The sequence below is a fragment of the Passer montanus genome, unplaced genomic scaffold, assembly GCF_014805655.1.
Source record: "Passer montanus isolate IOZ18808 unplaced genomic scaffold, ASM1480565v1 scaffold36, whole genome shotgun sequence".
Taxonomy (NCBI): domain Eukaryota; kingdom Metazoa; phylum Chordata; class Aves; order Passeriformes; family Passeridae; genus Passer; species Passer montanus.
In genome coordinates, this window is record NW_024368374.1 from 6,472,840 (window position 1) to 6,496,512 (window position 23,673).

At 40.7% G+C, this 23,673-nt stretch overlaps 1 long non-coding RNA gene across 1 annotated transcript in view; it reads left to right on the forward strand.

Annotated features, from left to right (window-relative positions):
* Positions 1-23,673, forward strand: part of LOC120505839 — a 59,543-nt gene that overhangs the window by 727 nt on the left and 35,143 nt on the right. The window contains exon 2 of the long non-coding RNA XR_005628355.1: positions 3,004-3,194. This is a non-coding gene — a long non-coding RNA (uncharacterized LOC120505839). The remainder of the gene's footprint in view (positions 1-3,003; positions 3,195-23,673) is intronic.

The window sequence follows — 23,673 nt, forward strand, 5'->3', positions numbered from 1 at the left end:
TCAATTTGCCACCTAAAATACCCCAGCTCCCGACTTTGTGAGACTTACAGTTGTCAAATGTTTTGCTGTGCTGCTCACCTGCACATCCTGAAATATATTGCAGACTTCCCTCATGCTGAGGGCAATGGCTTTAAGCAGGCAGGCTCAGGCAGTTTACAGTGAGAGCTCCGAGAGGTGCCAGTGTCACTGGGCACCCGTGGGTACTGGCAGGCCCTTGGGAGCTGCAGGCTCTGCAGCACTCTTAACCCTGCTGCAAATCCTAGGGAACTTCAAACACATTGAGCGTTTCTACAGCTCACTGACATGGGCTAATCTCTTCATAGACCCAAACCGTACCAAAGTGAGTCTCAGAGCACACACTGCAGCACATTCAGATCAGTGGGGCACAGCTACAGAAAGCCTTTCACAATAAAGTTTATTGGAGCCCGTTTTACTCACAGGTGAACCCAGCAGGGTGGGGCAGACGAGGCAGCAGCTCCCACTAATGCCCATGTAGGACTTGGAAATGTGTCATGGCAGTACTAAAGTTTCCCAGTCCCATAGGTGAGGCCAGAAAACTATCAGATAACATAAACTGGTAAAAAAAGGTGGGAATGCTGAACTTAGCAAGAAATGTTTCAGCCCCGGCAGTCTCACCCAGAAGCCAGGAGAGGAAGTTTCCTCTCCCCTTTCATACAATAACCAAATAGGTTACTGTGTTCACCGAGTGAATTTGATATCCATGCTCCAGAGGGTTTGGTGGCCATCCCCATGAACATGGGAGTGCGTATCTGATACAGAGGGTAGGCTCCACTTCTGCTGAATGCAGCCACTGTGCAGCACAGGGCACAGGACCCTTGGCTAGGGCTATCTATGACCTTTGTGAGGAGCCCAGGTGTCCTGCTGTTTTCTTAGAAGGCTGGCTCTGGGCTCTGACAACTATAGCACAGCAGTCGTGGGTGTCATGGATGTCACTCCTAAGGAAGAAGTAGCAATATGTTTATTGATATAACTCAGTGATTTTGCCAAGCTTCATGGGAAATGTGAGAAGGGTTTAATAAGATCTGATGACAAGGTGTTCTTGATTATTTATGGCATAAAGGGCAGGGTCAGACAAAAAAGGCAGGGAGAGAGACACTTCTGTTGAATTGTGAGGTTCAGAAAAGACCTTCTTGTGTTCTAAGCTTCTTCTTAGAAGGGAGTTTGTGTGCCTAATTCCAAACTTAGACTTAGTCAACAGTTTATGTCTCAAGGATTATATGTGCATAATAAATCTTTTGTGTCACTTAGCTAAGATTTCAGAGTTTAGCATGCTATTATTCATTTACTGAGAATCTCTTGAGTCAAGGGATCTCTCAACTCCAAGGAGTGACCTTGAGAGCTACTACTCAAAGCAAAGACCCTGGCAAACAGTCCACTGCTCTGCAGGAGAGATCAATGAGCCCTGGCTGTTCACTATTTATGAAGTAAGGTAATTGACTTCTAGTCATATTTGCATACCAGCTGCAGAAGTTAATTTCTTCCAAACTTGGCCTGAGTTGGACCTTGACAAACAGTATGGTTGGGGGTGTACGATGACTCATTTAAAACTGCAGCTCTACTCAGGACATCAAGAACATAAAAGTGAAGTGCAAGCCACCTAAATGTTGCCTTGCCTAAGACCTTTGCATCCACAGTTGCAAGCTTTTCATTTAAGGACTGCACTATTTAGTTTGGTGTAGCTGTAGACACATGAGTATCTACCACAAGGTCTGAGTACCTTCTGAAATCTTAGCTTTCCTGACAGAAAGCAGTTTGGCATATGTGAAACTGAGGCACAGGCATATTAATATTCTTTTTAGGTTTTCACATGAAGCATTCATAAATCAGAAACCAGTTTTGTGCAGGTTGACATATCAGAAAAAAATCTGTGATCTTATGTCTTCTAACAAGTGTGTTGGATATACAACTGATCATGAGTTTATTGTATTATTTATCTCAGGATTTTTATTTTATTTTTACTGCAAAATTACTCCTCCCAAGAACCTGAAAATTGTTTTCCTTCCATATAGTATCACTGCAAGTATCAAGCAAAGGAAGTGTCCAGTCTTCATTTGTGCAGCCCAACAAAAAGAGGGTACCAGGGCTCGCATCCATCTGCCAAACCAAGCGTGAGCTCTACCTTGAGGGTTCAGTGTGGAAAAACTCCTAGGTGATCAGTCATGTCCAAACCACCCTTGACCACTGCTTTTTCTAAAGGTGGAAAGCTCTGGAAAACTGTAGGTTCCACAATCTTCTATTTTAAACGAAGGAGCTTGCAAGTCGATAGCAGCAGAGCCTCGCACGCTGCGACCTGCAGTCCCAGGCAGCGCGTCTGCGCTAAGAGCAGGCAGCTGCGCTCTGTCCCAGCCTATGTAAATTAAGTGAAATCTTAGCTTAAAATGGCAATAATGTGGTTGTGGTAGACAGAAAGCAGTCTCTAGAAACACAGCTGGCATGGGAACAGACTGCATATTGCTTTTTAATTTCTGGAAGGCACCAACGTAACAAATTCATGACAGCCCTGTTCCCTAGTTCCGCTTGGAAATTTTTTGTAGGACATTATTCTGTTCTCTTCGGTAGGGTTTTTATGCTTGGCATGGTGCACATAAACACTTCCTAGAAATGCTGCTTTTCAACAATTTTCATCTGAAAGAGGAGAAGTTAAAAACCTAGTTTACATAATTCAGATTTGGTGTTCTCAGAATTTCTCCGAACAGGATTGTTTCAGTTGTAAAACTCCCTGAATTCTGAGTTTGCCATTGCTCTCTGGTATTCTGAATAGATTTTGTAATCAGTAAATGTAGTAGCAACTGAGGATGTTAATCAATCACTCTGATATCTAAAAGTGAGGCAAGAGAAATGTGAATAATTTGTGTTGCTGTTGAGACTACTACAGTTTAGTGTCTCTGTTTGCATTCATCAGGGGCTGTTGGATGTGAATCAGAGGCTAGTTATTACAAACCAGGACTAATAACTAAAAACCCTCCTCTCTTTTTGACGCAGTTGAGCTCATTCTGGACCTCTCAGCCTTGTAGACCTATGCCATTGTAGTGAGGTGAGAACAGCTTGACATGAGCCTTCTGAAAATCATGCTGGAACAGCATCCGTCAGCTTTGCTGTTCACAGGTGATGATCCTGAGCAAGCTGGGTTACAGCACCAGAGCCCTTTATGGGCTGGTGACTGTAAATCTGAGGTGAGTAACTGGTGTGTTGTTGTAGGGGTCTTTGCTGTGAAAAAGGATGTCTGTATTAATTTGCTTTGGATTGCTTTTGAATGACAACTGAGTATTAGAAGTTGAGGCTGAAGGGAAAGATGGAATAACTCAGTCTAACTATCATTTCTAAGTAATAAGAAAATATACATCTATATCTATATCTACACCTATATCTATATATCTGAAGCTCTCTAAATTTTTTATGACTATCTGACACACTAATGTTAGTTTCAATCTCTGTACTATCCCAGGTGAAGCTGAATTCATAACTTGCTTTGAAAAATCTGATTGTCTCAAACATCCATGAGTTTTGGGAAGATGTGCCATATTCCTGAAGATTTGTAGGGTGTCATCCTTACTAACCACGTTATTATTTCAGGATCTACAAGTTCCTCTTCCATACTTACAGTTCCAAGGGGAAGTTAAATGTGAGAGAGAACCCAGAGCACCTTAAGACACATCTTTTTTTCTGCCTAAACCGATGCACGGAGGTCAGATTGGTGACACTGTACCTTCAACTCCTTTAGGTTGTGTCATTCCAGTGGAGCTCAATGGAATTACTGTGACATAAAACTGATGGAATGATTAGTTGACTGGAAATTAGAGTCAGAATTATTTCTTTCTCTCATGCGCCATTTTACCCGTTTAAGCATTTCTTTCCCTGTATCAAAATTTTTTAGTGGGAGGAAAAGTTATGAAGGACTTTGATTTGAAAGTATCCAGATATATTGCTTCAGTCTTGTTGTTCTAAATTTGATAGTTTATTATTGTTGTATTAATAATATTTTCTTATGAGCCAGCTAACCAGCTGTGATGCAAATTGTCTTATTCCCAGATTCTCCTGGGCAATTTATATCCACCATGATAGCACACCCAGAGGCAGTTTCAAGTTGAACTGAGTTGGAATAAAATATTCTTGTTCAGCTAAAAAATAAACTGAAATATTTGGTTTGGGTCAAGCCCATATAGTGAAGAAAATATTTTGTTTTTATTTTCCCAAAGGAAACCTGAATGCTTTGGGCAAAAGTGATTTGATTTTTTCCTTGAATAGAAAGTTGATTTTGTGGAAACTTTATTTCCCACCAGAGGCTGAACTGTTGGGGAATGTCCCTAAGCATTTGTGCTGAAGCAATGAAAGGTCTCTGATGCTTTAAAGAGGAACTCTGCCTTTTTTAAAGAAACCTCTCTAAAAATCTGTGCTTTATTTTAGTGAAACCTGAAGGAAAAGGTTCTTCTCCATATCTTGCTCTCAGCTGTAAATATTAACTATTTATATACCTGACAATGACCTTTCGTACCACAAGAGGCACCTGCAGACATTTGATTTACTAAAACTTGTTTTGCTTTGAATATTTTCATTTCAGTTATGCTAGCTGATGGTTGGCTTGCTCTAAGACAATATTATGTTGTATTCTGGTCAGCTGAGATGTAATTTGGCCAGTTTTTCTGTAGGTAAAATTTTACTGCATCCTGACCCACATCACTGCAAATTCTGTTATATAAAGCTCCATATTCCATGCATTAATACCTGAATATCTTCCACAATCTTTTTCCTCAGTTTAAACTTCCCAGCAGTAGTGAGCCTTTTCCACTTGATTTGCTTCTGCTTACTTGCTGACCACAATTAACAGTGGTCATCATCCAAAGCCTGTCTCCTGTCAGCTGAAATAGCATCTTTTTAATGGGGTGATCAAAACCAATACACCATATTGCAAAGGTGGCTTTGTGGGAACTTTCTGCCAAGACAACATAATCCCTGGGGAACCTTACAGCTAAGAAGTATTTTATCAGGTGGTAGACACTGCCGAAGAAGGTGGGGGCACTTCATCTTTTCTTTCTTTCCTTCCCCTCTTCAAAAAGCTTCCATCATTTTGATGATCAGTACAAAGGAAAGGGAAAACAAAAGGAAGACAAAAGCAATTTCTTTTTTTTGTGTGTGTGTTCCAGTCTATGATTTGGCCATATTTCTCTGAGCTACTTTTTTACTCTTATTTCTCTAATAGCATGTAAACAGAAACTCAAGAGTAAAATGAATCCATAAGGACTTTCCTACATTTATGCTTGGACATTGATGGATGGAGAAGCATTTAAGAGAAAAAGAATCAATTGTGAATCCAAACATGTGGGTCATCTCTTCTGAATTTGCAGCATTGTATAGTGGCAGGGATTAGCTCAAATATATTTGTAGTTTCCAGAGGCTCATGGGTCCACCAGTGTATGGCAGACAGTAACACAGAGCTGTGAAATAGGTGAGCGCCACAAGAGTGATTCACAAGAATGATGATTAAAATATTTTTACTTTCCATACATTTGGCAGAATCAAACAGCTGCAGCGCTGAAGTTTTACATATGTAAAAAAATATATACATAAATAAATGTAGCTGCTATTTGTTACAGCTCTGTATTACATCTGACAGGTGACTGCTGTTATGTTATTCCTGGGATAGCACATTTTTCAAGTTATTAAGTTACAGTATGTAATTTATAACCATCAAAGTGGAAAACATTATGCAGTGCATGAATTAGCATGAATTTATGTTACTGAATATATGCTATATTTCTAGAAATATGCAATTATTCCTCAATGGCAAACTTAAGATTTTTGCTATCAGGCTTTGTTTAGTTATATTTAACTGATTAGAAAAGCTTTAATGGATGGAAGCAGGAGTTCTGTAAAAGACATTCCCTAGTAGGTCTAATTTTGTATGAAATGAGCAAAATTGTTTTCTTGATGCATAATAGTCCAGCATTAAATCAAGGTTGTTTGGGTAATGTGGACTGGCAAGGAGGTGCAAAGAGGTAACACAGAACACTGGCTGATGGAACCCTTAAATGTCAGTGATGACATTGTGACTATGGCTTGCCAGGAGTGTTGGTAGGCGTTACCTGTTGGGATCCAGTGTGCCTGTTTATGATAGATGTGCACCTTAATGATAGGTGCATGGAGAGACAGCTCCTTCCATGGAAAGGTGATTGCTGCCACTGCTGCCCTGGCAGTGAATTTAGGGCCAGTCTTTCAGCAGGCTGCTGAGCTGGATCCCACCCTCTACTCATTTCATGTAAGGTGGCAATTCACATGTCCTGCTGTTGATTTAAGAACCAGACACTCCTCACTTCATAGGAATGTCTGGTTCTTAAAACAGTGGAAGACAAGACACATCCACAAAACATAGTATAAGAATTATGTTACCTCCAGATATGTAAATTGTCTTTTACATCTAGACACTGTGCTCTCTGAACAACTGCGCTGATATTTTGCTGTAACTTCCAGTGTTTTAAATACTGTGTTTCTCACAGAATTGTTTTACTATATTTTAAGGTGTTCTGGGGGAAATTTAGTATCTTTTACACTTAGTAATGGAGCTACTTTCCACCTTATTTTTTAGATATGACATGTGAACAGGTACTCTCTTCAGAGTCTGCAGAATTCTCCTGCGAAGGTCCTAGAGAGATCACAAACCCAACAGCTTGATTTGCAAAAGGAGCTGTTATTACTTATCTAGTTTAATAGACACTGTTTTATCTGTGTTCTGGTTCCTAAATATCACTGGAATTCAAATGTTTTTCTTTAGAACAATTAAGGCAATCAAAAGTATTTATTTAAAGCACTGAATCACTTAAAGAAGCAAGTGGAATAATACTAAAATATAAAATAATTTTCCAGTGAAGTTTGATATCTCTGTAAACATTTTAGATGTAATTTTCTTCTGATTCATTTTTGAGTCCACTGAGGATCCAAATATCAAGTTTACTCTCAATTTCCACCTGGGAAGCAAGTACTGTAAATTGGACTACAAGTGAAGAACTGATTGCTTTAGGTAATTTAATTTATACCATTCCAGCATATGTCAGAACACCACTGTATTGTGGAGCGCAATAAAAGGCTGACATGTTAATAGTCTTTTCAGAAAATCCACACTCACTGGGCGTCTCCAGATTTTACACACCCATATTGTGCAAACGTGGCCTACACCTGAGTACTAGAGCCATGCAGAGCAGGCACAAGAATCCCCGAGGGCACCTCTGATCTGAATGTTAAATTAGCTTTATTGAAATATGTCTTTTAAATGAACTGAGCCTGATGTCTTTCTTGTACTGGAATATGCCATCTTAATGATGCTTCCTTGAGAGCTGCTGATGAGAGAAAGGAATGAGGGAACAGTCATTACCATTAGGAGCATGAAAGTGGTGAATGGTGAAAGTTATCCCCTCTCTTCCAGCCACAAGTTTTTATAGTGTCTATTAATACATTGTAGAGCACTGCAGCTTTCTGTGGTACATGCAGGGCCGCTGAGCTAATGCACAGCAATAAATCCCAAATAGCTGCTGCTCTGCCCTGGTCATCTGTGAGAGAGTTCTAAGAGATGTGCTGGCAGAACCCAGAGCAAGGAAGATATGTGTGTCTGGGCACAGCATGAGGACTAATGTGGATCAGAATACTTCCAAAAACATGCATATTCCTCATGAGGATGGCTGTTAGCACATCATGTAGCCCTGGCAGCTGTCCCTTGTGAGATACCACCAAGGAAAGACGTCACCAAGGTTGCCAGTTCCATGGGTGCAAGGGCAGGGAGGGTGCATGAGCACCCTTGGGCTGGCCACAAGAAGGGTGGGAGGCAGCCTGGAAAGCCCAGACAGCAAATCCTGGGACATGCAGGCAGTGACTAACTGTGATAGAGTTCTCACATGGTGAGAGAGTCATGGGCAAAAAAGCAAGGCATTTCAAAATGCATATATGAAAGTAGGCATTCAGTCTGATAAGGTGAAGAGATACCAGGAACAAGGACTGCTGCATAATGGCAGGACCTGCAGATCAGAAAGTGAAGGGTGTATAGGAAGCTAGAGAAGCTAGAGAAGCATTTGATGTTTGAGGGATGAAGGAAAGAAAGGGGAGGGGAGGAAGATCTATCATGATCTGATGTGCAGATTCATGAGTCAGGTATCAGGCATGCAGAGTCAGATGAGTCTTTGACAAAAACTCCCTTGTAAGCCCAGGAATGACCCTTTCCCACATCCATGGTTTGGTTTGCTACTTCAAGTGCCAAAACTTGCAAAAAACAAAACTCAAAAAGAGTCTTCGTGTTCCATGGTTTTCTTTAAAATTTTAATGTGTTTTTGGCTTTCATACACTATCAAGTACTAATTTTAATGCCCATTTATTCTTCAGTATTTCTTAGACTGTTTTGTTTCCATGTGTTTGTCAGGCATGCTGTAGAACAAAAACTGCTCCAAGTAACTTAGACCCATGTTTGTACTAAGAAAAGGAGAGCTTGCCAAAGGACCATAGTGTCCTTCAAACCACTGGTAAATCAATGTAGATGGAAAATCTCCTGTTTTCACTCTAACACATTTCCAGGAGGAAAAGAGCTTATCTTTGCCAGGTCCAGAATCTGGTCCTTAGTGATCTTACTGCCATTTCCCGAGGCACTGTGCCAGTGTACTCTCCTGAGACTGACTTTTAATACCTGGAACAATCAAAATCTCATGACAGTCTGAGAAAAAACAGTGAAGAACCTGCTTTTATAAAGGAAGGCTTGGAATGGACATGTGTGCATGTGGACATGTGTGCACAGTAGAAACTGTGTGGGTAAGTCATAACTGGTTGCAGTGGTTGTAGTGAGGAGCAAATTGAGAACGGGGATTTTTGGGTTGAAGAGACCGGCTCCGGGTGCCACTGGAAGTCTCATCATGGACTGCTTGGCAGAGGTTGGAGCCTGTATGTTTATATGTGTCTGGTTTTATTTATAGGGCGTTTTGGGATTGCACAGTCCAAGGGAGAAAAGGCAGTGGGAAAAATGTATCTCCTTTCCTGGTTGCCTGATAGAGTTATTATGAACACAATTCACTTCTTAGCAACATACTGTTTACTGAAGTCAGAAGTTGTGTGAAGGGCATTTTGGGAGTGAAAGTGACAGAAGTGCCTAAAGCATGTTGACTTTGAAGAGACACTTTTGCTGTAAGGAGGACACATCTGCCATTTGTGCTTTATAGCTTGTGCCCAAGAAGCCCACCATGAGGGGAACAGAAATCAAAATGTTCTGTGGTGTTTGAAAATTTCAAGGCAATGAGACATACCTGGCACTTGGTAGGTAGAATCAGTACATCACAAGACAGCTGAATTGCTTCCTTGATGTTCTCTGTGTAGTGTTTAATTTAATGCATGGCATTAAAATGCAAGATTCAAGCCAAAAATTTGCCTCTGAAAATAAATTGGGCATCCACCCAAACGCTTGACAGGAGACAAGCCTTGTATTGTGGCCCTGTATAATGGCTGAAATCCCTGGATCCTGCCAGCCTGGCAGAGTCCGAATCCTGAGTCAAGAACTGCTCAGGGAATACCTTTTTCCTGTAAATATGTGCTTAAATATCAGGCTGCTGAAATGGTGCATCCGGCTTGACTTATCCTGTGCTGGTGGTACGTGAGCAAAGAAAGTGGCATGGTCCAAGACAAATAAAGGAAGACTCTGTAAGAGCAAGAACTCCTTTTTCCTCACAGTGAATTCACTGATTGTTCATTAATGTTCCCACTAATGTGAAGTTAATGGAGAACTGAGCTCCCACAAAGTGTGATCTGGAAAATGTGGGGCAGATGTTCCTGTGTCAAAATGCATGAACTATCTCAGCAAATCTGAAAAGATGTGATCCAGATCCTATTTGATGGGCTGCACTCTTCGAAGTGCTTCCTGGCATGGGGGTTCCTACTGGAACTTGTAGGTGGTTCTCCAAAATAAGTAAGTCAGTGCTACCCACCTCACTCTCCAGACTGAAAATTTCCTGAGCTCCAGAAAAGCGCAAACATGAACCTGAAGAATGGTGAACCTCCTGCCTGCAGCTGTCTAGGACAGGACTCCTAATTTTCCCATCATCCTGCTGCTCTTTAGATGTTTAGATGTGTTGTTCCAAGTTCCCATAACGTCCGTGTGTGCTGGCAAGGGAGATCTGTAAGCTCTGTACTGTCCATACTAAATAGCAAATTACCACCTGAATTCTGCTTTCTGAATGTCCCCCCACCCAGTTTCTGGGGTGAGCTATTGATCTGGGCTCACACACGCTGTGTAGCTACTGACTTTTACAAAACAAGCACTCGGTGCTTGCACACTGTGTCTCTGTCTCACACATGCCCCTGCTAAAGAACAGGAATGAACCATTAGAGTCACAATTTGAAAACTGGAAACATGCTGGTGTGTATCATCAGCTGGAGAAAAATCCCATCATTACACTGCTACTGCAGCATCCTCCTTATTTGTGCCTCCAACTCAAATGCATTAAATTTAATTACACAGTAGTGCAACTCCAAGACAGGTTTAATATATTTGGATAAGAAAATCTTCAAAAAAACCCCACTCCTTCATTAATAATTGAAGCAGCACTTGTGCTGGCAACAGAGGAAAGTGAAGTGATACCAGGCTGTGGGACATGGAGCAGAGGGTCAGCCACAGAACCATAGAATGGTTTAGGTTGGAAGGGGCCTTAAAGTCTGTCTACTGACAATCATAGGCAGGGACACCTTCCATTAAACCAGGTTGCTCAAAGCCTCATCCATCCTCACCCACCTTGAACACTACCTGGGATGGGGCACCCACAATTTCCCCGGTCAACCTCTTCCAGTGCCACGTAACACTCACAGGAAGAAATTTCTTCCTAATATCTAATTTAAAGCCACTCTCTTTCAGTTTCAAGCCTTTTCCTTTTGTCTTATGGCTACATATCCCTGTAAAAAATCCCTCTCCAGTCCTCCTGTGGCTCCCTTTAGGTGCTGGAAGGTGCTATAGGTCTCCTCTCCAGGCTGAATAACCCCAACTCTGTCTTGTACAATGGGAAACAGTTTAACAAATACATACAAATAGTGAATTTGTAATCATTTAATCCAGAACATGAAGTGAACAGGTGCAAAAACCCTATTAGGTCAGCTACTGTGTGCCCCTGGCTGTATTGAACTGAGACAAGAAACGGTCTTCTGTTGTATCAGTTCTCTGCACTCCAAGCAATGGGATGCCTGCTTCCTAGAATATCTTCCTTTGTAAAGAGGTTTTGTTTTTTCCCCTTGATAATGGGCAGTTTAAATTCACCTTGTGATTTCATCCACTGTTACTAATTGCATCCTTTCTCCTAGAGGAGGTAACTCCCCTTGGTGTGCAGACCTTTCAAATATTGATAAGAAAATCGCTGTCCCTTTTTTTTTTGCAGATGTGTTTAAGCCCAGTTGTATTCATAGTTAGCCTTTCAAATCTTCCCTCCTGCAGCCCCCGCATCCTTTTTGCTGCTCTGCTTTTACAGTTTCTCACTGGGCATACATCTTAGCATTTCAGCTTTGATGGTATTACAGCAGCCAGGACAAGTTTGCCAAACCCTTGCATACAGAATGGAAGACAATTAATACTATTGTTTTTCCATTTTACAGTAGGAGATAGACAATTTGCTTTTGCTTGGGCTCTCTTCCCACCACCTTCTGAGTTGGAACAGATTGTCCCCTCCAGTGTAATTTCAGCCTTTATTCATTCCTTTAAATTGTGTTTGGACTTTTTCCCTTAAAAACAGGGGAGGGGGAAAAAAGAGGAAGTGAATGAAAGCTTTTGCACTTCCTGGTTATCATCTATTTCATTTCATCATTAACTTTTTCTGAGTTAAAAAGATTTGGGAAAAGTAAGGCATGAGAGGAGGAGGTTGTGACAGATGAAGGGGATAAAGCAAGACAAATGCTTTGGAGGACAGGGGATCAGTGGGAAATAGGTACTTTTGAGGAGGGTGCTGAAGAAGGTATAGCAGTGATTACATTTGAAGGCTGAACTGGGGAGGCCAAGTAGGCAGTCAGTAGCAGGAAGTGATACATCAGCAGCAGCTAAGGGACAGTGGGGGAAAAAAAAGTGATCCTGTACCACTCTCAATTGACTCGATCACCTGCTGGGTGTGAAGGGTGAGAAAAGCAATCCTTGTGGTACAGCAGAGTACGTGGAAAAGCTGGATTTGTAACTTGAAAGACAGTTAATCGCCTGGGAAATCCTTCTGTATTGAGACAATGGCTTGATATAGGATGATGTGTCATGGTAAAATGGAGCAGAGTGAACATTAAGAGGGAAAGGTCTTCCACCAGCATGTGCTTGACATAAATTGACATGGCACTGTTGCACTCTTACTCCCTCGGGTAAGCTGGAGGACTCCATACTCAAGGGGAATCTCTGTTCAAGGATTCCTCTCTTAGTTTATCGCACTAGTAGGGGAGCATTGTGCTAGCACAGAAATAAGCCTCTGGAAGAGAAGCCCAGGAGTGTGCATGGAATGCAGTTGGATCTACAATATTTGGATAAAGTTGTACAAACCACCTCATCTTCATGGATCCTGCCTGTTCCTCCAGGATGACAGATATTCTGAAAAATACTTACTGTTGTAGTTAGCATAAGGAAGCTTTATATGCCAGCTGGTTTTGGTTTTAGCTCCGTGGTGCTGAATGGTCACAGGAATATCCCAGGAGGTAACAGCCAGAGAAGCATCAAGAAACCTATTGGGGTTTGCAAACAACCCACTAGGAACAGACTAGAGTGCAAAAATAATGATTGTTTTGTTTTGTTCTGTTTCTGAGCAGTTTTTACACATTTCTTAAGCTGCTCTATTACTCATAGGATTTAGCCATGTTTCTGGAGGTTTTTTTGTCTTTAAATGTGCAGTCCAGACTTTGCTGCTGGAAACAGTGTCCAGCAAACAAGTATTTAAGGGTTAAGCAAACTTGACCCTTCCCATTTTAATTCTTTGACATTGGCACACCCATAAGCAGCCAGGACAAAAAATGAATATAATTTCCCAAAGCACAGTAGTAGGGTTTCCCAAACGCATTTGAGGTCGGAAGTTCCTTGATTATTTGATAGCCTGCGTTCATTAGTCACAGTGGTGTCGTCATGCCCTGTTCCAGCTGCGTGTGCTTGGGCAGGGTTTGGGACACTGCAAGCAATCCTATTTCCCACAGGGTCCGGCTGGAGGCTCCATGGTATGTGGACAGGCATTTGCATAAGTGTTAACTGCATGACTGCTTGAGCACAGGAGCAAGGGCAGTTCTTTCCTGTGAAGCAATTCAAGCTGCTGAAGCAGCAACTATCCCCCTCCCTGCTCTGGGCAGGAAAATATTTGTAGGTGCTTACCTTGTCCTACACATAAAAATAAATGAGCAAAACAAAGTAGGACTGCCCCCAAGTGTAATTCTGACAGCTTGTTTATGTCCCAGAACCTCAAGAAATGTTGAATTGTTCTTGACTCCTGGAAAAATAAAAAAGAAGAACCTGTGCTTGGGCAGACTTAGAGGGCATATTATGCCCATGAGGTGCCTGGCCTGTGGAATGTTATCTATATTTGTTACACCTGCTGATTTCAGCCCTATCAGTATGTTTTATGGGTTACTGAACGTGTTTTCATTGCAGAAGTCTGTACATTTGGCTACCCTAGCTTTGACTCCTTTGTTCACTCACTGTGCTGCTTTTCTGAGTGCATGTACTCCCTGCCACAGAAGTGCCTTGAGAAATTGCTTTCAAAAACTGATTTGAAAGTGCAAGGAGTCCCATGTCCCTGCTTCTCAGATTTATTTACGAAATATTGTACTGGATCTGGTGCTATATTTTACACCCACATTGGAACAGCTTAATAGTTTAAGCTTTGTCCTAAATAAAATTTTAAAAATCCTCTTTTGGTTTGAAAAGCAAGTCTCTTTTCTCACTAAAGATGAATAAATCTTCTGTCTGCAGCAGCAACTGGTCTAGCTACAGAGCTCTCATAATAAAACAGAATGCTTGTTTAAAGGGAAGGTTATCGCTTTAGATGGTCTGCTAAAGGATTTAGAATTTCCAGTCTCTTTGCTCTAGCTAGTCTGGTCTGAAGGATGGCAGAAGAGCACGCAGAAGCCAGGCTAGGAAAAGGCAATGCCTTCAGCTGTGACCTGCTTTGGCTACAGCGTTGCTGGAGAGAGAGAAACCACCTCAGCCTCTCCTCACAGTGTTATTGGCCAAGCAGTGGCCCACCCTGGAAGCCACGTAGGCATGGCAGTGCTGCAGTTGAAGAAACGTGGAGGACAAGAGGCATTGAAAAATAGCAGTGATAAAGCATTAAACACACCCTGAGAGAGGACAGGTTCAGTGGATGCAATCTGAGGAGGACTTACTGGGAGTGGAGAGGTGCTGACTAGTTTATCATTCCTGAACATTTGATGCAAATGTACAGTGAGAGTTGGGTTTTTTTCTTAAGGAAATCCAGCATAGAGTAGTTGGGAATGAAAGTTCTAGATGGAATTTTTAATTTAATCTGTGTAAGAGGCTGGTCCCCCAAAGTGGCCTCTTAGTGAAAATGAAAGCAAGTTAAAATCATACATGGATTTGAGGGTAGAGTTTTTTCACCCAGGTTTGGTTGAGTGTCCTGGTTTGTTTTCATTCTTACCTGGTGAGGCTCTGTGGATCAAAGATGGGGTCTGCCTCTGCAGACATACACAATTTAGTATTAATGTACAATGGATGCCAAACATAACAGGTCTCAAACAAACTCCAACAAGTGTAGGGACTTAACTCAACTGGAAAGATTGAATTTATTGGATTATTAGTAAAGGTATACAAAAAGGGACAATAGAAACATGAGGTATTTGTAGAACTCTCTGCAGAATAAATGAAAATAGCAAAGTATAAGCAAGGAAAATGCTAGACTAAAAACAGGTTGAAGCAAAAAGACAATTTCCTTTCATCATCTTACCTCCTTCCCTTTCTGGAGAAATCTACCTCAGGGAACTTTGTGAATGAGAATTTTAGAAAACAGGCAGATGACAGCAAGTGTTTTGCATTGAACTAGATTCAGTGTCTGGAGAGGTTTTTTCCAGTGTTTAGGCATCCATCTCTAATGTCTAGAAGATGACAACAAAACCTTAAATGCTGCTGTATTTTCTACTTGTATAGTCACAGGGAATTTTGTTAAGAGCAATATTGGTCTGAGGAAGCACAGAGAATACCATTTCCTGACATTTCTTTTTCCATCAATATCAGATGAAAAGCTGAATTCAAAATAAAGGTACTGATTGTGGTATTAAGGTAGGATTTGTAGAAACTTTGGTATGGTCAGTGTAATGTCATACTGGTTTGGTGCTGTAGTTTGAAAAACTCCACATCCTTATTTTCAGATTAAATTCTTCACAGTCAATAGCATTTCCAGCTGAAACATCATTCCCTGGTTTAGAAGATTAAACTCCCCTTCATGTCATGGCAACAGCTCTGGTTGGAATCGCAACTCTGCTGTTGCCAAATGATTTTGTGATGCTGCACGTTCATATTAAGCTAAATTAGCAGCAGGAGTCCTGCACTGAAGTCACAGTACATATCATCATCTCAGAGTGGGAAATTGTTTGATTGAAGCAATTTCCTGTCTAGCCACAGTGGGCAGCTCATAAGCTGTTCATAAGGCCTTTTGCAAGTGGGAAATGTGCAAAGGAATTTAGAAGAAGGAATACACTCCTGCCCATGCTCACGTGGCCAGTGGTGCATGCAGCCCTGATCTGAATGGGGAAGGAGATGTATAAGACTCAGTACATTAATCACTGCAGGTTAAGAGGCTGGCATGGACAGAGAGAGGACAGAGAAGAGGTGCAGTGCTACAGACTTCACAGTATCTTGGAAAATTTTCTGTCTGACTGTGGCTTGTTGGACTTCAGCAGAGCTAACCTGCACTACACAAGATCATATATTAACCTCTAAGTGATCATCAGTTGCATAATTAGTCATTGGCATAAGATATCTACTAGAACTGTTTGGAAAAGAAATGGTCTTTAAAAATATTGACATTTCATTGGGAAAAGAAGGAATACATAGTTGATTAAGAAAAATAAAGGTTTTTGTTTGGTTTTTTTCCCTCAGAATGTGAAAGTACTTGAAACAGAGCAAAGCTTTGTGCAAAAAATTTTTGTTTAATAAATCTCCTAATTTTCCCATTACTACAGACTATGAATGGAAAACATTAGTTGAGTCCCAGGGTTTGGAAGTGGGTAATGTTATCAGACTTCCCTAGGAGCAGAACCACAAGCTCCCTTCCCTTGCAGGGGCTTTGCTTAGGAAAAGCAATTAGAAGAACACCTGAAGACTTCAGATGCAGCTGTGTACCCCTATTTCTACCCCCAGAGAAGACAGCATTTACCTCCACAAGTGTGCTTTTGTGCATGTTTTGCACACGTTTGGTGCATGTGTCTTAAAACAGCCCTTACTTCTTCTTCCCACCTCTGAAGCCATTTCATTTGTGCACATTCGCATCTAGACTGCTCTTTGTTTTAGAGGGAAGGCTTTGTAGCTGTAATTTATGGGGACTCAGAACCTCACAATATGTATTCAAAACTCTTTTTTTGACCTTTTAAATATTATACCAAGAGCTGCTAAGCAATTAAGGCAATAAATCTGTGTAAACTGAACGTAGAATTTCTCTTAGGAATATAAATGTGAGAAAATTAAATGTCAACATCTACCTTGGTGTTTACAAGTGCAGCCATAGAATGCCTTGTCTTATCTGAATTACAGTTTTGTCTTATATTGCTGTTAGAGGAATTTTACCTTATTGTGGGGTTGGGGTTTTTATGTTTTTTAAGAAGTTCAGATACATAGTCTCTTTGGTAGCAGTGGATGTCCCCCTTGTGAGGGACTTTCTCTGACACTGTTCGCTGCTGATCCTGTACAAGCAGGTGCAAAAGCACCTTGCATGGTTTTAAGAGAAGCAGAGTTGCAGCTCAGGCAGTGGGTAGGCAGGGTGACATTTTTTCACCCCTTTGCATTCTGTTTCTTTTTACAGTATTTCTTGTCTTATCAGACTTAGAAACTTTACAGTTTCATTACATTACAGCACCACCCAGAAGCTCCTAATATTTGCAAATGAGACTATAATAGATTTGTGTTTCCCAATGACTCAAGAATTCACTGCTTCAAAAAGAGATAAAGAAAAATACTTTGCTTGGCAGGGAATCCTTCCCTTCTTGCTGGTAGAGTGCATCTCTTGCAAGTCTTGCATCTCAAGATTTAGGTTAGAAAGTTGTCATTGAGAGTTTTTTATTTGCTTCAGTCCTGGTTTTGTAATACATCCTCAGCTATCTAGTCCCACCAGAATACAGGAGGAACTTAGCTTTATTTTAGTGTAGACTAGTCTGGTTGTTCTTCACTGTTTTACTGAATTTACTTAATACAGCAAAGGCAACTGACAACACTTTTGCAGACTACTGTCACTTTTGCATCAGTCTACTGTTATCTACCAGCCTCACCTCAGGTGCATCAATCGCCACAGCTGCATGATGATGTTGACAAGAATATTTCATCACCAAAATGTGAATATTTTCCCGTTCAATTGACTTTTGTTTTTTTGATAGTTAAGGATATAGCCTGATGTTCAATTTTCCATCATTTAAAATGCATCCAAAAGGAGAGAGTTTGATTTTACATTCAGCTTTCTTTATCTTGTATATTAGTAAGATAATAAAAATGCAGTGGATGCTACTGTCTCAGACTGACATCCTCAGAGAGAAATAACCTTGCTTCTGGTGCTAGCTGAAATGTAAGAATAGCATCTGTGAAGTCAAGCCAATAACCCCCTTTTCTGAGTTTCAGAAAAGTTGATTCACCCAAATCCAATTAAAAGAATAACTCTGTGAATTAATTAAATTGCCCTTCCACTAAAGTTGAGGCTTAAATAATTTGCTGCACTTGACAGAAAAGCAAAATAACTTTTATTGAATAAAGGGTGACCTGAAACAGAGTTTCTGCCTTTGAGGTAAGCTGGGAATTGAGTGCTCAGCTCAGAATAAATGATAAACTTGTCTATTTCCATGCAGTTCCTTGATGGGTTCATCTATATTTGCAAGTACTTGCATGATCACCTTGGTCCTCACCTGCAGGGATTAATTGCTTCTGAGCAGGTGTATGGTGAGAATCACCTTCCACACTTCCAAGAGGAGACAGAGTATTTCCAGCACACATTCTGTTGGCTACATGTCAAGTTCCTCAAGTCCAGCTGTGCAATTTGTCCCCCTCCTGACCAGGACCAGGAGAGAAAATTGTGTGGAAAATCTCATAGATCAGGATAAAGACAGGGAAATAGTTTACTGATTACTGTGATGGGTAAAACAAACACAGCTTGGGGAAAATAAATACAATTTTTGCCAGAGAGAAATGGAATAGACTGATAAGAAACAAAGATTATTTTTTTACAGAAAACTAGAAAACATTTTGCAAGCAGACTTTTTCAACCTCTGTCAAGAGGTGATAATAAATATGGCCACTCTTCTGCAACAATATGTTGTTCCCTATGCAAAGAACTATCCTATAATTAGCTGCACTCAACATAATTTAGTGCTTCGAGTGTTGGTGAAAACAAAGATAATTCTTACCTATTTTATGCTGATTCACACTTGGCATAATGCTGAGCAAGTACAACGCTAGTTAAGGGCACGTTTACTGTGCAGAACATAATCCTTCCATAGTTTTTGCTACATTAACTTTTAGAAGTTGTTTACACACCAGCTGGGCTGTTATGGATGCTTTTTGAATCATACACAGAGTCAGAGCAAAGGTCATAACCAAGGCACTGGTATTTTATTGGTGAAAGCAAAAGGTATAAGGGAGGTTGAGTTCACATGGCTTGGGGTTTTTATATTTTATTTTATATTTTTGTAAAGGGAATGCTTCCTTGTTGAACAAGTTTTACAAAATAACCTGCGTAGGTACATAGAATATGACTGAGAAAAGTATCTGAGAGCAGATAGTTTTGGTAAAGCTGGGAAATTGCAGTGAAAACAAAAGAGATGGTTCTTTTTCTGATCATTACATTTTGCTTAAAGAAAACAAGTAACAGAATTCTGACAAACAGGCTGGACTAGAATTTAATCAATGAGTAAGATCAATGAGCTTGATCAAATTTTGAAAACTTAATTTGACATTTCTTACTTGCATACCAAATTAGTACCTTACTTCCTATTATTACATCCTGTGTATAGTATATGTTTGCACATACAGCATAAATATATATACGAAAAATATTTCTCAGTGCCAGACTTTGGAACTGGGGGACTTTGTACCCTTTGTTTGTAAAAGATTTCTTCCTTTGCCTATGGAACTGAAGTAGTCTTCTGTCCTGAGAGACCATAAAATGATAAGACCCCAATCTTGCATTCTGTGAGATACCTAAGTAAGGACTTCATGCACACAAAAGGAAACTACCAGAGGTGCAGTATGTAGACACTCATCAATACCACGACACTTAGGAAGATGCTATGAAATCTCTATTTCTGTGATTGAAGTTTTTACTTTAAAGCTCAGCTGCAAGATACCTATACCTGCTTCTGTACCTGCTTCTGTAGAGCAGTTGATCAATTCTGACTCATAAAGGAATGAATTCACTCACTGAATGGTCAGATCACAGGTCCAGATGACATTCAGAGCTGTGCTAGAGGCAGCTTGGAAGAGCTGGCAGGTAATTGCAGCCATTTCTCTGACTGTCACCAGGCCCAAGAGCACCTCAGTCTTGCCTGGTGCTGCTGCACTCCCAAAAAATGCTGCACTAGTGTTGGGGTTTGTGGGTGGCTGTTCCTCTCTGACCTGCTCAGCCTTAGTCCCCAGTCTTGTGTCCTGGTGGCTGAAACCAGATCATATTTATTGTGCAGAAGATAATCCCCTTGGTAATGGTCTAAGGCAAGTTGTTGAAAAAATGCTTGAGACTTATGAACTTGAAAATAAATGTAAATAGAAAACTGACCCTGCAGACATGCAGTCCCAGAAGTTCTTAGAAACCACAGACAACTCTACTGGAGCATAGAAGCTGTGTAATCAAACCACTTCTTACTAATTCCTTGCAACAGGTGTCAAGAGCATCTCATGGGAGTTGCAGGTGTTTGCTCTTTTATGTCTCTTCTAGCAAAGATGCCTGAATATATTCCTGAATATATCACTGCTGCTAGGTGATAGCTGAAACCTTGTATCTAGGACAGTGAAAGTTCTTGGAGTGCTGTTGTCCTCTCCTGGGAGGAATTACTGGTCTTTATAGCAGAGCAAGCAGAAGTAGATTGCATTTTCACTGTAACATTTTCAGTTTGAGAAAGTTTGCTATAATGTTATAAGAAAGGAAAACCTCTCAACTTTCAGAATAATTTTGTCAGCTGTTTTCTGTCCCTGCTAAAGAAATAGCATTAGTTTTCTTTTTTTTTTCTCCAAGAAAGAAGACTAATAGAAATTCAGATCTAATTCTTCAGAGGGGTTTAAGCAATTAATTATTTTGGCTTTAGTACTGTAGTCATTTACTGTGATAAAGTCCTCTGCTTCTGAAAGGAGAAATGTGGCCATCACCACACAGTTTGCTACAAATAGAAATTCAGATCTAACTCTTCAGAGGGGTTTAAGCAATTAATGATTTTTGCTTTACTACTGTAGTCATTTACTGTGATAAAGTCCTCTGCTTCTGAAAGGAGAAATGTGGCCATCACCACACAGTTTGCTGACACTGGCCAACAGAATGTATGCCTGTGTTTTGGCAGATGCCATCCTGTGGGAAGGAAGTCCTGGGGCAAAGTACAGATGTGACCCCAGACTGTGCTTTTGCCTTTAGCCTGGCAACACAAACCTCCCTGTATCACCCACCGAGCTGTGTGCTGTGCCTGACACCTGCACTGCCCAGCACTGGAGATGCTGCATCGGTGGGGACCATGCATATCCAGAGCTCACTGCTCAGTGGTGTTGAGCTGCAGGTCTCTATTGTGTGCTTGTCTGGTGTTGTGGGTGTCTGGCACAGATGCAGGTTTCATAGGGAAAAGGATGGCAGGAGCTGTGTGGGGCCCCATTGCCAGAATATTCCCTGCTTTATGGTGTGGCCACAAGCAGGTGGCTGTGTTAGCCACCCATCCCAAGACCAATGGGGTTGGATTTCTGCCCTGCTCTCCTGAAGATGAGCTCTTCCTTGATCCTTGCTCGTCCACAGCTTAGGAATCTTTCATAGAGCAACCACTGAATGCACAACAAATCCAGTTCCCCACACAGATCTGAGCATCTTCTGATGCAGCAGAGGAGATGCAATTTCTGTGCATGTAGGGAAGCCAAATATCCCTCTGAAACACGAAGGTGAATTCCTTGGGGAGATGTGTCATGCTGCAAAGAGCTGAGGGCAAATTGAATTTGAGAAGAGAGACAGTCAGAGGGTAAAAACCCCATGAATATTTAAGACAGGGGGATTCCTGCAGAAGGCATTACTGCAGATTCAGCTGTAACTAAGCTGTCCACAGCTGCTGTTTCTCTGTGACCTTGGGAAGGAGAAGCTATTTAATGAATATCAAAGTCAAACTTCAGGCATAAAGTAATATCTCAGGTTGCTCACTTTACTTAAATGAAAACAACTGTATCTTCTACCTTACAGATATCCATGATCAGAATTTAATAAACTGATTGAATTTGGGAAGATTTTGGAAGATTTGGGAAGTAGATTGTTTTGCAAATATGGAAGATCCCTTCATTCTTATGTGCATCTCTGGTTTAGTCCCCTTCTTAGTGGTAAGGGAAAGGGAAGATTAAAAAGATCCAGGATTTGCTTTACGTTCTCCCTTTCTACTTTAAAATTGTGCTTGTGATAGACTGAGGGAGATCAAGAAAACAGAGAATGAGACTCTTTAGAAGAAGGAAAATTTGAGAAATTGCCACATTTACTCCCCTGCTTCCTATTCACTCTTTCCCCTACTTTTTTTCCCAGCAGAAAGAAGGAGAGAGAAAGTAAAGAAAAACAAGTAAGTGAGGAAGGTGTTGGCAAAGAATCCATGAATTATAGGTTTTGCTTTATATAAGGCAAAATATATAGATTCTTAAATTTTTGGTCAACAGCTGCTATGGGAAAGATACTTTTAAAACCAGCTCAACATGTTGCACATGATGTTGCACATCTTTCTTTGTGTATATAACACCCTACATGTCTGCAAGCATACTAAATCATTCTGGAGGGTTTGCCTCAGTGCAGACAGATGTGGCAAGCAGTCTAGCTTGAAGTGACAGTAGTGGAAATGGATGTTATTGTTGTTGACACAGGATAGGCCTCTCTTTGAGTTAAAAAGATAGTCAGAGTGCTGTAATTCTGCAAAAAAAAAAATATTTGGGAATATACAGTCAAACTGAGTTTAGCCCAGGGAAATTCAAATTGAATTTCCAAGGTAACACTCAAAGAGCCTGCCTGAGGAACAGAGTAAATCTGCATAGGTGAAAAAAAAGCACTAAGGTTTGCCAGCAAGAAATACAAAGCAAAAAGGTAGCCATGCCATAGAGTCTGGGGATAAAAAGGAGCCAAGAACAGAAGGAAAGAAAGCACAGAATATGACAGATCATTGCTGTTAATGGCAGCAACTGTAAAATGTGAGAAGCAACTGGCTTTTGGACCTTTAAAAGACAGCATCAGATAAAGGAAGACCAAACAATAATTAAATGAAAAGTGGGCTCCCCAAGTTGCAGACAACATGTCGTACCAGCAATGCAGTAAACCCTTCAGTACTTTTCCAGTTAAAACCAGTAAGTGTATAATTCAGATTCCAGCTCCTGAATTTCTCTATGGTGAAAAATTCACTAGCACAAAATACATTTGTGATATGAATTTTTCTTAAGGGTAGTCATCAAAACCACATTGCTCAAGAGCTGCTTTCATTTTGTAAATGTTTTACTTTTATCTGTCCTAGTATTTCTTAGGAACTTCCAAGTGGGACAGCTGTAATTTTCTTAATTAAGGATATCAGGTCTGAACATAATGCTTGTAGGTTATTAACAATATATCAGACTATCATTCAAATGCTCTACTTTCCTTCTTGAGGGATTCTGCAGCAAAGTGAGATACTATGATCTGCTTAATCAGAAACTGTAAAGCATCAGAGTTAAAGCTAATTGGAATTTATGAGATTGCAGGGAACATAATTTGTGTGTGAACACTATAGGTGATAAGGGGTTTAAGATGATGACTATAGACCTCAGCTGAGCTTGGGTACCACAGTTTTGCAGGATAAATCCTTAGGAGTACATTACACATTATTTTTTCATTTAATCTTCAGTCAGAAAACTAAGGCACAAAAATACTGTGCATGTGACACAATTTTGTTAAAATCTAGGCTGAGACTAAAGCAGCAATCAGCACCTCCTGCTTAAAAATAATTCCTTTTCATTATCAGTCACTGAAACAACACCTGCCCACTCAAATGTCCATCCTGTTTTCCTCTTAACACCTGGTTCATATCACAGCATGAGTAGGTATGTGCTTGTTGAGCATTCACCGGAGGCTCTGTCAGAGGAATACAAACCTGCTCCAGTGATTTTAGAGTAAGTGCTCTTGAGAGCTCTTTGAACCATCCCACCAAATCCAAGGCAGCTGTTCCATTGTAAAAGTCAGCTTAACGTGGTTTATAGAGATAACATATTTATATTATATACAGTATAAAATAAAGCAAAAGGTGCTTGAGTTCTAT